Source organism: Microcebus murinus, chromosome 1, assembly GCF_040939455.1.
Source record: "Microcebus murinus isolate Inina chromosome 1, M.murinus_Inina_mat1.0, whole genome shotgun sequence".
Taxonomy (NCBI): domain Eukaryota; kingdom Metazoa; phylum Chordata; class Mammalia; order Primates; family Cheirogaleidae; genus Microcebus; species Microcebus murinus.
In genome coordinates this window covers 131,729,844-131,745,335 of record NC_134104.1, presented here as the reverse complement: position 1 = coordinate 131,745,335, position 15,492 = coordinate 131,729,844, and the positions used below count along the sequence as shown (strand labels likewise).

Sequence of the window (15,492 nt, the reverse complement as noted above, 5' to 3'; positions counted from 1 at the left end):
GGCAGAGAGCGCACACGTAGGCATTGACGTGTGTGCTAAGAACTGCATAGTGGATGTGGCCTTTACCTGGATGAACACATCTTCCACGTATCTTTGATTGATGACCTCTTACCTGGAATACTGTTTCTTGTTACTAAGTTTTGTGGCTGGCCACAATAAACCCCATATAAAGCCACACCAGATCTCATCTTGAAGACACGTAGTAGAAAAACATCTCAACAGTTCTCTCAACAGATTTCTCATCCTCTATATCTAAAATTTCTTCTTGTTTTTCTTACGGATATATTATTTTACCATAGAATTACATAGCTTGAATATTTACTATTAATATTTTGAAAGCTTACCTAAGGGTATCTCCAGGTTTAGTGAATAAAAATAGGCAAAACAAACTAAAAACAGAGTGTACAAGTTAAAACCACAAACCAGTAACCTCCCCCCACATGACTTGTAGTCATGATTAAGTCATGAAAAAAATGTGTTATTTTTGAAAGAGAATAAGATCCCAAAGGCCAAAAGCAACACTCGAAATCCTTCTGTTGGAAAAGGAAGCGTAGAATGCTGTATAGCTATGTTTCTATTGCTTTGTTTCGGGCCAGCTGCATCAAAATCTCTAAAATTGAGGGGTGGACATTTGGAATGTATTAAGCTGCTTGGGAGATGTCAATGCTCAGACAGGATGGAGAGCTAGAGACCTAGGACGTGTCTGTTTTCAGGGTGTCAGGAAATGCTAACATTGTTAATTTTACTATATGTTAACCTAAGGATGTGTTATCAATTTAAAAAAATCTACTTAATTTCTGAAAAAAATAGTATAACAACAACAACAACAAAATCCCATGAGCCTTGCAAATACCTCATTTATTTTCATTTTCTCTCTTTCTAATTAGTCCTTCTCCGGGATTCATAGACCTACGATCTTTGCAATGTGTTATGGTCTGAATGATTGTGTCCCTCCAAAACTCATGTGTTTAAACCTAATCTCCAAAGCAACAGTGTTAAGAGGTGGAGGCTTTGGGAGATGATGAGGTCATGAGTGTGGAGCCCTAATAAATGGTATTAGTTCCCTTATCAAAGAGTCTCCAGTGAGCCTGTTTGCCCTTTCTGCCATGTGTGGGTGACAGCAAGAAGGGGACATCTATGCAGCAGAGAGTACTCACCAGACAACACATCTGTTGGCACCTTGATCTGGGACTTCCCAGTCTCCAGAACTGTGAGAAATGAATTTCTGTTGCTTGTAAATTACCTAGCTTAACATATTTTGTTATAGCAGCACAAGTGGTGCAGGGCTCCGTACTGAGAAGGGCTTCACGTTTGGTTTGATGTTCTGCTGTCACTGTGTTGAGATTCGTAATAATTTTTAACAAGGGGGCCCTCATTTTGATTTTGCACTGGGTCCCACAGATTATGTAGCTGGTCATATCTCCATATATCTATATATATGAATATAATTTTACATAGCTGTGATATCAGTGCTCATATAAATTTGTGTTCTTTTTCTACTCAAAATTATCTTATCTATTCATGCATTGTATAGTGTTACATTATGTTCTTGATAAAAAATTTTAATAATTTATATAATATCAATTATATCTATAATTAACATTCCCATACCTTAATATTTCCCATATTAGATTACTCCTCATTTTTTACTAATATATATTCTATAGACATTAGAATCTTTGTGCATTTAGCTTTATCTTTTGACATATTTTACACTGGATACATTCTCAGGATGGGAACTTCTGTGCTGGCCTGGTCATCTTTCTCAGTTTTCCTAGGGTGGAGTCAATTTATGCCTGGTGTATTTATTGTGCCTATTTTTGCTCTCAGAAATGTCTTAATTTGGGCTCTAAATTTTATGTTTTTCTTGGCTATGACAGGTATTATGGCCACTGTGCACTTTTAGAGGGAAGGACTGATAAATGATCAACAATAAGATATTGTAACTCATGTAACATTGAGAGTAGCCACTTCGGAAAATAAAATACAGTAAAAAAAAAATTACTTCTTTAGAAAAGATTAGCAAAATAGGTTTAAATCTGCCATACAATCACATAATTAAGAGTAATGAAATTAAATGAGCAGTAATGTATTTTGGCATTTTTTTATTATTAGCAAATATATGGTTATTAATGACTCACGGGGAATGACGCTTACAAACCAAGATGTTACCATTATTTTTTAAATCCACAGATAATTCAAAGAATATTTCCAGGTGAGGGAATAGTTTAAGTAAGAGTATGGGAAGAGGTATTTATACACTTTGGAGAATAAATAATTTAAACAACTTCAGTGACTGTGCTTATACAAAGTGTAATAACTGAAAGGTGGGCCTTGTGAAAGTGCAGATTGATGCTCTCATTTGCTACTTCAAATAATTCTTATCTATTCATTAAATTGGGGTCTTCTTCCAAGTATGATTGCTACATCCAGTTGTAGTTAGTATCTGGACATGACCATGGCACAGCCTCATTTCCCTTAAAATAGTGCAGCAGCATTATATTATTTCCCCCCATTTCAGACAGGCTTGCCTCTTGAGTTTGTTCCAAATTTATGGTATTTTGCTTTTACTCTTGAAGCTAAAGGCTATATTTTTAGGATAAATGCAAACACTCAAGTGTTTTTAAGACACGTTGTTGGATGTGACCTTTATAAAACAAAAGTATAATGCAGGATTTATAGGGCATAAAGCTCCTGAATGCAGGCTTCCTCCCTTTGGAAGGGAGTGCAGGTGGAGGTCGGTGGTGTCGGCTTGGGGCTGGGCTTGGGGCTGTTCACACTTGCCTGGAGAATGCAGGTGGGGCTGCTGGGCCAGTGTGGGAGCCAGGGAGCCTGCTGCTAGAAGATTAAAGACTTGTGAAGGTTTGCTGGGGTACACAAAAAGTTGAGCCTGAGATTTATTTTAATCTTAGCTCTGTGACCTGGTACAAGTTACCCATCTTCTCTGGGACTCAGTTTCCTTGTCCATACATCAGCAAGCAAGTTTCTGCTGGAAATTACTGAGTTTGCAACTGTGTTCCTAAAAGTGAAAGAAAAGATAACGGATGCATGAGACGGGGGAGGCAGCTAGGAACCAATCAGGAAAGTTGGAGTTTTGTGTGACTGTCGTCCAGCACAGCGAATCCCCATGCCTGAGGAAAGGAGACAGGGGAACTTTGGACAGGCTGGGCCGGAGTGGATGGCTGGCCATGTATGCCCTTGCCAGTGGGCAGACATCTTTGGGGCAGTGCAGGCTCCAGAGGGTGTGATCTGGAGGTGAGCAGCTGGGCAGTGGCCAGAGGGAGTATACTCATTGTGAGGGCAGAAACCAGGGTAGTAGGGCAATGGTGCCTCCAAGGAGAGGCAACAATTGTGCAATAAACTAATTCTGAGTCTGGATATGCTCTTAATTAAGACTTTAGTTTTTGATTCAGAGGTCTCTAACATTAAAAGGTACACTGAGGCATGATAACATTTTAGAGTTTATTTGAGAAATTTGGGAATCAGGAAGTATCAAACCAGAAGTGGTTCAGGGGGTCTGCCAAGGGAAAACAAGGGGAAGGTTTTATAGGGTTAACAGAGAAGTAGTCAAAAACATCTGATTGGTTAGTTGTATAGTTGCCTCATGTGATCTATATTGCTGGAAAGTCCACAGTTATATGAGTTAGGTGGTAGCTGCTTATTGGTTAGCCTTAAGTTTCATTTTTCTTTAATACAGGCATTTATAAGAAATAGCCCCAGTTAAATTTCACTTATGTTGGTAAGTCTGGCAAGATTAAAATCACTCACAAGGCCTAACTGGCTTTGTCTGCTGAGGGATTCTTCAGGCCTCTGTTTTAATTTAACACCGAAAATCACCGTTCATTTATAGAATTATAAATGAATGAATGTGTACATTCTTTCCTTTATTTGTCAAGTATTGATCAAGAGTCCAACTCTGGGAGTAAAGAGGAACAAGATGCAATCTCTGCTTTTCCTGCAGCTCTGATAGTTTAGGGTGGAGACATTCATTACAGTTTAATGAATATAATAGGGTTTATTTATGACCCCTCTTGGCTAAATTGGCCTTGTGTTGAAAGTGATAATCCTGCTCTCCTTTTCAGGAAGCAAGGTGTAGCTATAGCCTTTGTCTGGTGCCCCAGTGTCTGGGTCTGGTGATGCATCAGCTCTGTAATCTAACTCCCCACCCCATGGAGCCAGTCTGCCACACTGGCCCTGTCCCATGCACAGGTGGGACATGGTTTCTTTGCCAGTTGTCTCTTGGAAAAAGGGGCTGGAGATCCTCTTCAATTTCCTGATCTCTCTCGGCCACTGTCCCACAGATTTGGCTTTGATTTCCTTTGCTTCTACTTCAGATGGTAGATTGAAGACCAAAGCCTTTATCCTGGTTGCTGTCAGCACTGGGTTAGGCCTTACTCCTGTTAACCATCCCGTCTAACCTGACCCAGCAGTCCTGATCATTTTTTCTGTTTTGTACATCATGGATCTGACTGCCTGTGGCCATTGACACCTATCTGGAGGCAGGTTGAAATGAGGCTAGGCAGTCAGTAATTGGAAATACAAGGAATTCAAACTCAGGCAGTCTGACTCCAGAGTTCATGCTCATAACTGCCACACCATCTTTTTTTCACCATTGTGCAGGCATTCCTCCATTGTATCTAGTGTCCAGCATTGCCTGCTTATAGGAAAATCTGATTCAGTTCACATTACTGCTCTTTTGTATAAAATTATTTCTTTGTATACTGTTGCTTTGTCTCCCTTCTCTTTCCCTTTCTTCCCCTCCCTCTCTTTTTTCCTTCCTTGCTCCCTTCCTTCATTCTTTCCTTCCTCTCTCAGAAAGCTTTCAGAATTCTCACAGCATGGCAGCATTTGCCACATAGGGACATTCTTCATTTAATATGGGACTGGGCTAAATAAGTGGATTCCAGGGGATAAGGATGACTGGAGGCCATCTTGGAAAAATGCTACCACACTGACTTCCAGTTCCGTTTCCTCTTTTTAACCTTATATCTTACTCCTACTTTCTGTTGTAACTTAGTTTCCAATTCCAAGCCTTTCTCCGGTTTTGTCAAGAAGTAAGGCAACTTCGTGTCCTTGTTTCTGTAGCTGCCTCTATGTACATATTTTGCTGTGACTCCTTCCCTAAGCATTGTTCTTTCCATCTTGACTCCTTCCCTAAGCATTGTTCTTTCCATCTTTCAGAATTTTCTTGAAATCTCCTGTCTGCCAATGGATTCCCTTCTGTTCTCTTGCTTGTGATTGGTGTGTGTGTATGTGTTATATTTCTTATATTTCTTCACTATCATAAGTAGGGTCAGGAGGAAGAAGAGGGAAATTTATTCGATCAGTGTGTCATTGTTAACTTGAGCACAGAAATTATACTTTTTAATGCAGCTCCCAGAGTAGGACATAATTTTATTTCATAGACTAGTTTTCTGATTATCTCTATGAATAAATTGCCTTTTCCTAATAGCCAGGAACATCTACTTAATCTAATTGATATTGAGGAATTTTTTAAAACTTCAGTTTTTTTATAAGACATAAATAATAGTATGTGTAGTATGCTACTTGACACTTAAATTTAGTCTTATTTTGATATTAATGTAAAATTAGGACTGCAAGTTATAATGGGTTTTATGCTGCAAGGTTGACACTATATTTTAGAAGCTGGAAAAAAAAAGATGAGTTTGATGACTGGTGATCCTGTCATTTTGTGGCTGAAGCAACTCTATAATATACATTTTTAAAATATATATCATAAGAAACATCTCTGTTCCTCACAAAATACAATTCTCTTATAAATATTTATAGCTCTCCATTCCCCTGGCTTTTTATTACAGAAGCCCTCATTTACCTTGATGCAGAACTCTATCTAGTTTTCTTGGTTAATAAAGGGCACACATTTTTCTTTTGAAAGCAGTAAGAAACCAAATTGAAAAGGGCCAAAAATATCTGATGTTAGAGTTACTTTTACATTAAAAAAACTTTCCTTTTTTTCCCTTAAAAATCCCCCACCAACTACCAAATAATAATTCATGCTTATTGTTTAAAAAATTGGAAAACACATACAGCCAGGAATAAAAGTAATAAATAAAATATCACCCATAATTTCTTGATAATTTCATCAAAATTTTCATAATTCATCATAATTTCAAAATAAAAATCACCCATAATTTCATGACTTCCTCTAGGTATCTATCCCTTTTGATTTGTTTTTTGTACATATATTATTCTGTATTAATTTTGTCATTTAATCATGACTATCTTTCCTTATTAAGAACTATAAGCCTAAATACTCAATTTTAATGTTAGCATACTATTCCAATTTGCAAATATAATATGTTTAACCAGCTCCCTACTAATGGACATTTAGGTTGTTATGAAATTTTTATTATAATAAACAATACTGTGATGAATATTCGTATCTATATATATACACACACACATATATATCTACATACACACACACATATATATACACACATGCTGGTTCATTGACTATTTCTGAATGATAGATCCTTTGAAGTAGAATTCTGGGTCGTAGGATACTGACATTTCATATTGTCAACTTGACCTTCAGAAGGGTGGAACTATTTCCACAACCACAAACATGTATTCAAATCACCAGTTCTCCACACCCTCTCCAGATAAATCATTCTTTTAATATTTGCCAATGACAAGTTTTCCATCTCCACCCCCAGATACACACTCCCCACCCTTCCCCACCCTGCTCTTTGGAGCGCCAGTGGGCCTCTTGCCCTCTGGCTTCCTCCTGAGTCAGCCAGCAGAGCCATTGGCAGGAGGTGGACTGATGGGAGCAGAGTGAGGTCAAGGCCTTTATTCCTCTGCTCCCTCTCTGCAAAGTTGATGGTGGGTGGCCTGCAGCCTTCTACCAAAGGCTATGGCTCCTATCTGGTGGTCTCTATTCATCGTAGGTTCTAGTAACTGCTCCCTACCTAGTGCTTTCTGACCTAGGATGGGAAATGGATCCCTTCTGGGCTGTTGCTAGCCCTGGGGCACTTCACCACTCTTGGTTGATTTCCCTTAGCCTTGTCTACACTTTTGTAAAAAGTCCTTTTATTAAACTCCCCCAGTCATCCTGCTTGAGCTTGCCATCTGTTTTCTGCTAGGACCCTAATAGATGTGACAAACATCTCGTTTATATGGTCACACTTTGCCTCATATATTACAATTTCCCCTGGCTCCATTTTTGATCATTTAATCTTGTTTTCAGCATTGTTGCAGTTCACTGTTAAAACAGCTTTATGCAGTCAGATTTATTGACCTTTTCCAGGTTATGTCATCTTTAGAAAGTTTTTCCCTGCCCTGATTATGGGGAATTTTTTTCCTATATACTTATAATTACATTTTAAATATTTATATCTTTAACTTACTTGGATTTTATTCTGAATGAAGGTATGGATTAGGGTTAAAGTTTTCCATTCCTGTTTAGCTATAGATTATGCTCCAGTTTCCCAGCCACATTTACTGAATACCTACCATCTTACCACTGAGGCACCATCCCCACTCAAATCATCATTAACCACTTATTTATTCTGCTCTGTTTCATTGATTTTCATGTCTGTGCTAGCTCCCTTGTCAAGACCTTTCATTTTTGTTACTTTAAAATATATTTAAAAATCTTGTAGAGTTAGTTTCATCTCATTATTCTTCTTTTTCAGAAAATTTTCAGTATTCATGTTTTTATTCTTCCAAACAAACTAGGGATTATTTTTTTCAAGACCTCTTTCCTCCAAAATTATCTTACGATTTCACTTGGTATATAGTATATTCACATTTTATTTTGTAGAGAATTAGCATCTTTTCAATTTTGAATCTTCCAATCCAGAAATACAGTAAATGTATATTTACAGAAATCATGTAATGTCATAATGTCACAGTAAAATTTCTTCACACATGTCTTGTAAAATTCTTGTATGTGCTTAAAAATAAATTGTCATTGCCATTGTGGAACTTTTATTCTTGTTATAGAAATATATGATGAGGAAGATACAGAATTATTCGTATTTGTATTTTGAAAAATCACTAGCAAATTTAAATTGAAACTCATTATAAGGTACTTTGCAAAGCGTTTCAATTTTTTTTCTAACATTTGTACTCATAGTAACTGAACCAGCAATTTAACATCAATCTATAGTATAATTGTTAATTCATAAATGTATAATGGGCTTCCCCTTCTAAGACCATGTAGTACCTTAATATTTATACTTTAAATCTTACCAAACATTTGTGGCATCCCACAATATCCTTAAGAGGAAAGAAATCCATACATACAAATTAATTATTTGTAAAACTAAAAACTCCACGTACACACATACAGTAGAGCAACACCAATGCTAAAAAGTTGTGTGCAGTTTGAATAGCCCTAGATTTTCCAAAGCTCTCGCTAGATGTGAATATTTTTACTGCAATAAGATGAATACTAAACATTAGCTCTAGAGAATTTAAACACACTTAATATATAACTTTTAAAAAGCTACCTCTAATTCACTTTGAAGATGAATTTAGAATTGTTGTAGAAAATTATTATTACAGACTCTTTATAGATACCCCAAACTAAATTTCTCAGCAGTTTGTTAAGCTTTTTATAGAGCACCTAAATTTTGTACACATTGTTTTGAATTCCTGAATTTAGTTAATGAACTTCTCTTCTTATTGCTAATGCAGGATGGAACATATGTATTCTCAGTATTTGGCAAATTGGTAAACTGAGATATGGGAAGATTAAGTGGCTTCTAATATACATTTGATCATTGCCTTAGTTCAGGTTCTTTACACCTTTGATTTTTACAATTGCGAGAGTCTTCTTGCCAGTCTGTCATCTCTCCAAATCATTGATCTTGGTCCTTTGTGCAGTGACCTCTTTAAGAACATGTCAGAGCATGTCATTCTTGCTCAGAGGTTTCAAAGAAAAATGAGAACCTTCAAAGCTTCTTACCCTTATGGAGTTGAGTTCACAGTGTCTGAATTTGTATTCAGATTCCTTATGTCTGTCCCTTTTGTAACCCCAGGCTTTAGTTGAAACTATCTTTTCTTCTCCTGTTTTCCTATTGTGCACATATCATTCCATCCACTTCTCTACTTTTTGATACCCTACTCAAGGCCTCAGTAGAGGCTCAAACACTCGCTCTTTCATTATGTTTTTGTTCATTTTCCTCATCTGAAATAAACTCTTCAGTTTTTCATAATATTTTCTTTGTGCCACTTTTATATGCTTTATAATTTTTAGTGCATATGTTTTAAGAATCCTTCTACTTAATAAACTACCCGAATGGCAAGTATTAATAGAATGTCTTGTTTATTTTTATATGCCTCACAGTGCCTAGCATAGTTCAGTGCTTATACATAGCAATTTGTAGAACTGAGTGGTGTTTTCCAATGCTAAAATTCATTGTACAATGTTGACATTAACCATAAATGGATTGTTGTATTGAAATTGAACATGTACAAATAAAGTTGTAGGTTAATACGATTAACTTTATTTGGTAGAAGGGTAAAAATGATTTTTCTTTTTTGAGTCAGAGCTTTGCTCTGTCTTGCAGGCTAGAGTGCAGTAGTGTCATCACTCTCCCTGCAACTTTAACCTCCTGGGCTTGAGTGATCCTTCTGCCTCCGCCTCCCAAGTAGATGGATTATAGGCGTGCACCACCATGCCTGGATAATTTTTCTATTTTTTGTAGAGACAGGGTCTCAATTTTGCTCAGGCTGGTCTTGAACTCTTGGCCTCAAGTGATTTTCCCATCTTGGCCTCTGAAAGTGCTAGGATTACTGCTGTGAGCCACCATACCTGGCCTAAAAATGATTTTTTAAAATAAATATTTCATCTTTTACTTAACCACAGTAAATGCTCTTTGAAAATATATGAAATACAAAAAGGTAATTTTCCTGGTTTTCATTTCAGTAGAATAGAATATATTACATAATGTCATTTTATGAGTGTTATTTTTAGTATGTCTGAGTATGGCTGTTATTTCATTTATTTATTATTTAATTTCGGGAAATTATGGGGGTACAAACATTTTGGTTACATGTCATGACTTTGCCACACCCTAACCCTGATTCAAGACATGCTGTTTCCCCTGCTACAACACTCACCACGTCCATTAGTTGTGAGTTTACCCACCCCCAACCCTGCTACCCCCAAAGAATATTACTACTGTGTGAGCACCTTAGTGTTGATCAGTCAGTGCCACTTTGATAGCAAGTATGTGTGGTACCTATTCTTCCATTCTTGTGATACCTCACTTCAGAGGATAGGCTCAACCTCTATCTGGGGAAATATAAGAGGTGCTAAATCACCATCATCATAATTGAGTACTATTCCATTGTATACATATACCATAATTGATTAATCCACTTATGGATTGATGGGCACTTGTGTTGTTTCCACATCTTTGCAAAAGTGAATTGTGCTGCCATAAACATTCGAATGCAGATGTCTTTATTATAGAATGACTTCTGTTCCTTTGGATAGATGCCTAATAGTGGTATTGCTAGTGGATCAAATGGAAGTTCTGCTTGTAGCTCTTTGAGGTATCTCCAAATTCTTTTCTGCAACAGTTGCACTAATTTGCACTCCCACCAGCAGTGTAAGAGTGTTCTTATCTCTCCACATCCTCACCAGCATTTGTTCCTTTGGGATTTTTGATATAGGCCAATCTTACTGGAGTTAGGTGATATCTCATTGTGGTTTTGATTTGCATTTCCCTAATGATTAGAGATGTTGAGCATTTTTTATGTCTGCTGGCCATTATTCTTTTGAAAAGTTTCTGTTCATGTCCTTTGCCCATTTATTGATGGGGTTATTTGATTTTTTTCCTGTTGATTTTTTTTTTTTTTGAGTTCTAGATAGATTCTTGTTATCAGCCCTTTATTGGATTGTAGAGAGAAAATGTTTTCTCCCATTCTGTAAGTTGTCTGTTTGCTCTAATGATAGTTTCCCTGGCTGTACAAAAGCTTTTTAATTTGATCAGGTCCCATTTGTTTATTTTTGTAGCTGCTGTGATTGCTTTGGGGGTCTTTTTCATAAGTTCTTTACCTAGGACAATGTCTGAAAGAGTCTTCCCTACATTTTCTTCTAGGATTCTTAAGGTTTCATGCCTTAGGTTTAAGTCTGTTGTCCATCTAGAATTGATTTTTGTTAAAGGTGAGAGGTGGGGATCCAGTTTCAATCTTCTGCACGTAGCTATCCAGTTTTCCCAGTAAGATTTATTGAAAAGGGATTCTTTTTCCCAGTGTATATTTTTGTCTGATTTGTCAAAGATTAGATGACAATATGCCAATGGTTTTACCTCTGGATTTTCAGTCCTGTTCCAAAGGTCTATGTCTCTATTCTTGTGCCCATACCATGCTGTTTTAAGTATTATAGCCTTGTAGTACAGCTTAAAGTCTGATAGACTGATACCTCACAGTTTGTTCTTTTTGCTTAAGATTGCTCTGGCTATATAAGGTCTTCTCTGGTTACATACAAAGTGTAGAATTATTTTTTCTAAATCTTTAAAGAAAGATGCTGGTACTTTGATGGGGATCGCATTAATTTTATAGATCATTTTAGGTAGTATGCGCATTTTAACAATGTTGATTCTACCAATCCATGAGCAGGGTAGATTTTTCCATCTGTTTACATCTTCTACAATTTCTTTTCTTAGTGTTTCATAGTTCTCCCTGTATGTCTCTCAACTCTTTTGTTAAATATATATTTAGATATTTGATTTTCTTTGAGGCTATTGGAAAAGGTACTGCATTTTTGATTTGAGTTTCAGCTTGACTGTTATTGGTGTATACAAAGCCTCTGATTTGGGTATCCTGAGACTTTTCTGAATTATTAATTTTGTATCCTGAGACTTTTCTGAATTCATTTATCAATTCCAAGAGTCTCTTGGTTGAATCCTTGGGGTTTTCTAGCTATAACAACATATCATCAGCAAACAGTGACAGTTTGATCTCTTCTGCCCCCATTTAGACACCCCTAATTCCCCTCACTAATCTAATTACTCTAGCAAGGACTTCCAGCACTATGTTGAATAGAAGTGGGGATAGTGGACATCCTTGTCTGGTTCCAGATCTAAATGGGAATGGTTTCGATTTTTTTCCCATTCAGAATGATATTGGCTGTGGGTTTGTAATATATGGCTTTGCTAATTTTAAGGTATGTCCTGTCTATGCTTATTTTGCTAAGAGTTTTTATCATAAAGATGTGCTAGACTTTGTCAAATGCTTTTTCTGCATCAGTTGAGAGAATCATATGGTCTTTGTTCTTGCTTTTATCTATGAGGTGAATTGCGTTGATAGATTTGCATATGTTGAGCCAGCCTTGCATCTCTGGTATAAAGCCCACCTGGTCCTGGTGAATTATTTTTTAATGTGCTGTGGTATTCAATTTACTAAAATTTTGTTGAGGTTTTTTTCATCAATATTCATGAGGGATATTGGTCTGTAGTTTTCTTTTTTTGTTGTGTCCTTTCCTGGTTTTGATATCAAGGTGATGTTGGCTTCATATAATGAGTTAGGGAGGATACCATCTTCCTCAATGTTGTGGAAAAATTTCTTTAGGTATGAGTTGTTCTTTGAATGTTTGGTAGAACTCAGAAGTGTAGCTGTCTGGTCCGGGACTTTTCCTTTCTGGAAGGTTTTAAATTTTTAAATATTTTACTCTTTTAATGACAGTTTAATGTTTATTTAGGAGTAGTTTAGCTATTCTAATTAGAGAAGGGAATTTTTTTTATTTACTTTAGTTTAACATTTCCCCTGATCTAAAGAAAAAGATGTCAAAAGAAAACCTAGGGCATACACACAAACATCCATCCCCACAAACCCAGATAACCTAAAAGAAAAAAGGGCAAAGTTCTGTTCAACAGAGAAAATTATCTTCGCTTCTGGAAGATGTTTCCACGTCTCATTCCACGTCCTCTTCCTCTTGCAGCCATTTGGGCCTTCAGAAATAGCAGCTTTACCTCAGCTGGCCCCTGCGCCTTGATATTTATTTTTCATGCTCTTTAACATGGGTGCATTTTTCAGCATGTCAGGCAAGATTAGAAAACGGATCTTGCTGCCATGGATGTACACCTGCTCCAGCTGTGCCACTCGGCCATCTCTGTATGTGACTGTGATGTTGGACATCTAGCAGTTCCTATTATCTTCAGCTTCAATGAGCTTCCCCCAGTATACCTCGCTGGTGTTTGTCTCACATGTTACGATGTGGCCTTCGGCCTTGTGCAGGACTTTAATCGGTACGCCAATAGACATCTTGGCAGGATTAGAGTTTGGTTCTGGCTTTCTCTTTACTCTCTTTGGTGCCACAGAGAACAAGAGAAGGGAATTTTACCAGTTTAAATTTAGTGAAGACACTCACCAAGAATATTTCTGTGGATGAGTGTCATGGGAAATCATCAATGATTTAATTTGGACAATTTTTATTTTTGCATGATTTCAGAAAAGCAAACTTTGTGTAATCATTTGTAGCTGTCATTTCGGAGGATTGACATTGGCTCCAGCTCTTGTGTTCACTAGGGGGAATAATTTTATTGGAGACTTTCCAGTAGGTGATAAAATAATTTGGTTGGTTAATAAATTTTTTTTTCTATTGTGAGAAAAAGGCAATTCTACAAGACAGGATATGACTTATCACTTTTCACATTAAACTTAGTCTAAATGAGGAAGTATCTCCAGAAGGATTCTGAACATGAATTTCATCTACTTTCAGATGGTGTGTGTAAGTGCAAGCATGCTGGAAAGCCCTTAACTGCTAGGCATGGTCCAATTTATTTTCATATAGTAAGAGAGAAAATGATAAAAACACCAAAACTGCAGTGGATCAATAGGAAGGGAACATTCAGGCTTCCTTAGGAGTTAGTGAACATAGAGGAAAATTTTGTCTGTTTTTCAATAAAATTCCACTTGAATGTCTGCCTGATTTCCAAATGATTGAGAAAGAAAAAATGGTGAAATTTAAAAGCCAGATAGCAGTAGAGTATTATCAATATCCTTTTTATCCCAAAGGTAGAAAGCATTCTTTTTAGTAATTTTGCATTTCCCTTACTAGTTTAGTTAAATTGTATGTAATTGTTTTGAATTGATTTAATGATTACAAAACGAATTAAGCCTACTTTTCCATGTCAATGAATACCTAGTTTGTGTGCTGTCAAAAATATCATTTTATATACAAGGCAGAATAGTGTAGAAAATATATACATATTGAAAGTCAGACCTGAGTCCCAAATCTTCCTCTGCCCCTTAATAAATGGGAAGCCTTGGCAAAGTTACTTCACCCAAGCCTCAATTTTCTCTTCTGTAAAATCAGGCTAATGCCTGCTTTCTATACTTGTTCTATGAATAAGAAATACTATACATAGAAAATTCTTACTGCTGCCTGGCACATAGTAGGAGTTTAAAACATGGTAGCATTTACATGGCTAAAAATACTCATATAATTACTATATATTTAAAAAACTAACAACATAGATGTTGTTAGGAAATTTGTTGAGTGAGGAATGGCTGAAGAAAAGCAAGGAAGTAGGCTTACTTCATGTCTTGGGCAAAATGGAGAAATTACAGAAAAGAGAGAGTTTCCTTTGAGCCAAACAAAACAAAACAGCAAGACAACTAAACATTTCTTAGTGGATGGAGGATTTCTGTGTAAGGAGTAGTCCTTGTCTCCATCTTTTGGGTGGTACTAGTTTTACCATCTTCCTGGTTCCACAGGAAATGATTTTCCCATCAACCTTGGATATGTGATATCATTCACTTTTTTCTTGCTCAAATAAATCCTTTTCCAACAGGACAATATGCGTATTGCTCCAAATGCATTTTTCATTCCAAAATTGGCAAGAATTCTCCATGCTCTTGGGTACGATGACATCTGTTAGTATTGATTAGTATCAAGTTGTCTATATTTATGCATCTACTCAAATACTAGACAATCTTTGTAGCAGAATATCTGTATTTATTTTTGCTTTCTACTGTTACCACATTTTCCTGTAAAACACATTCACAGTAGTTTAAATAATGTCCTGGGGGAGTTAATGTGGATAAGTCATCCTTCTTTTTTTGGTGCTTCAGTTTCCCTTTGGCTCTCATGGAATGCCTGCTTTTGCCCTTTGAGTGTTTAAAGACTACATGTTGTACCCCCAGTGTTCTTTCTAATTTAAGAATTGACATAAGAGAAACTAAAAGTGTGTAAGCAGTAGAGAACAGAGTCATAAAGGAGAGACTCTAGAGCAGAGAGATATCAAAGAGTTTAACTGGGTATTCAAGAAAATTAAGGAATAACTTATCAGGACCTTATTGATATGGACTTAAGTGGTAACTGACCAATTGATATAGCACAGACTGAAAAAATTGGCTATATTTGGAAAAAGAATAGTATGGCCAAAACAATGAGGGGGAAAATTATTATAAATACAGCATTCACCATGGTATTCTTGTTAAAAGCCAACCAAGAGAGAAGAAGAACACGCTAGGAAAATTTTAAAAATCTACATGGAAATGTTGAAA

The 15,492-nt window shown here is 36.5% G+C and overlaps 1 pseudogene; it reads right to left on the bottom strand.

Annotated features, from left to right (window-relative positions):
- Positions 1-12,715: 12,715 nt before the first annotated feature.
- LOC105860530 (small nuclear ribonucleoprotein Sm D3 pseudogene) lies at positions 12,716-13,245 on the bottom strand (annotated as a pseudogene).
- Positions 13,246-15,492: the final 2,247 nt, after the last annotated feature.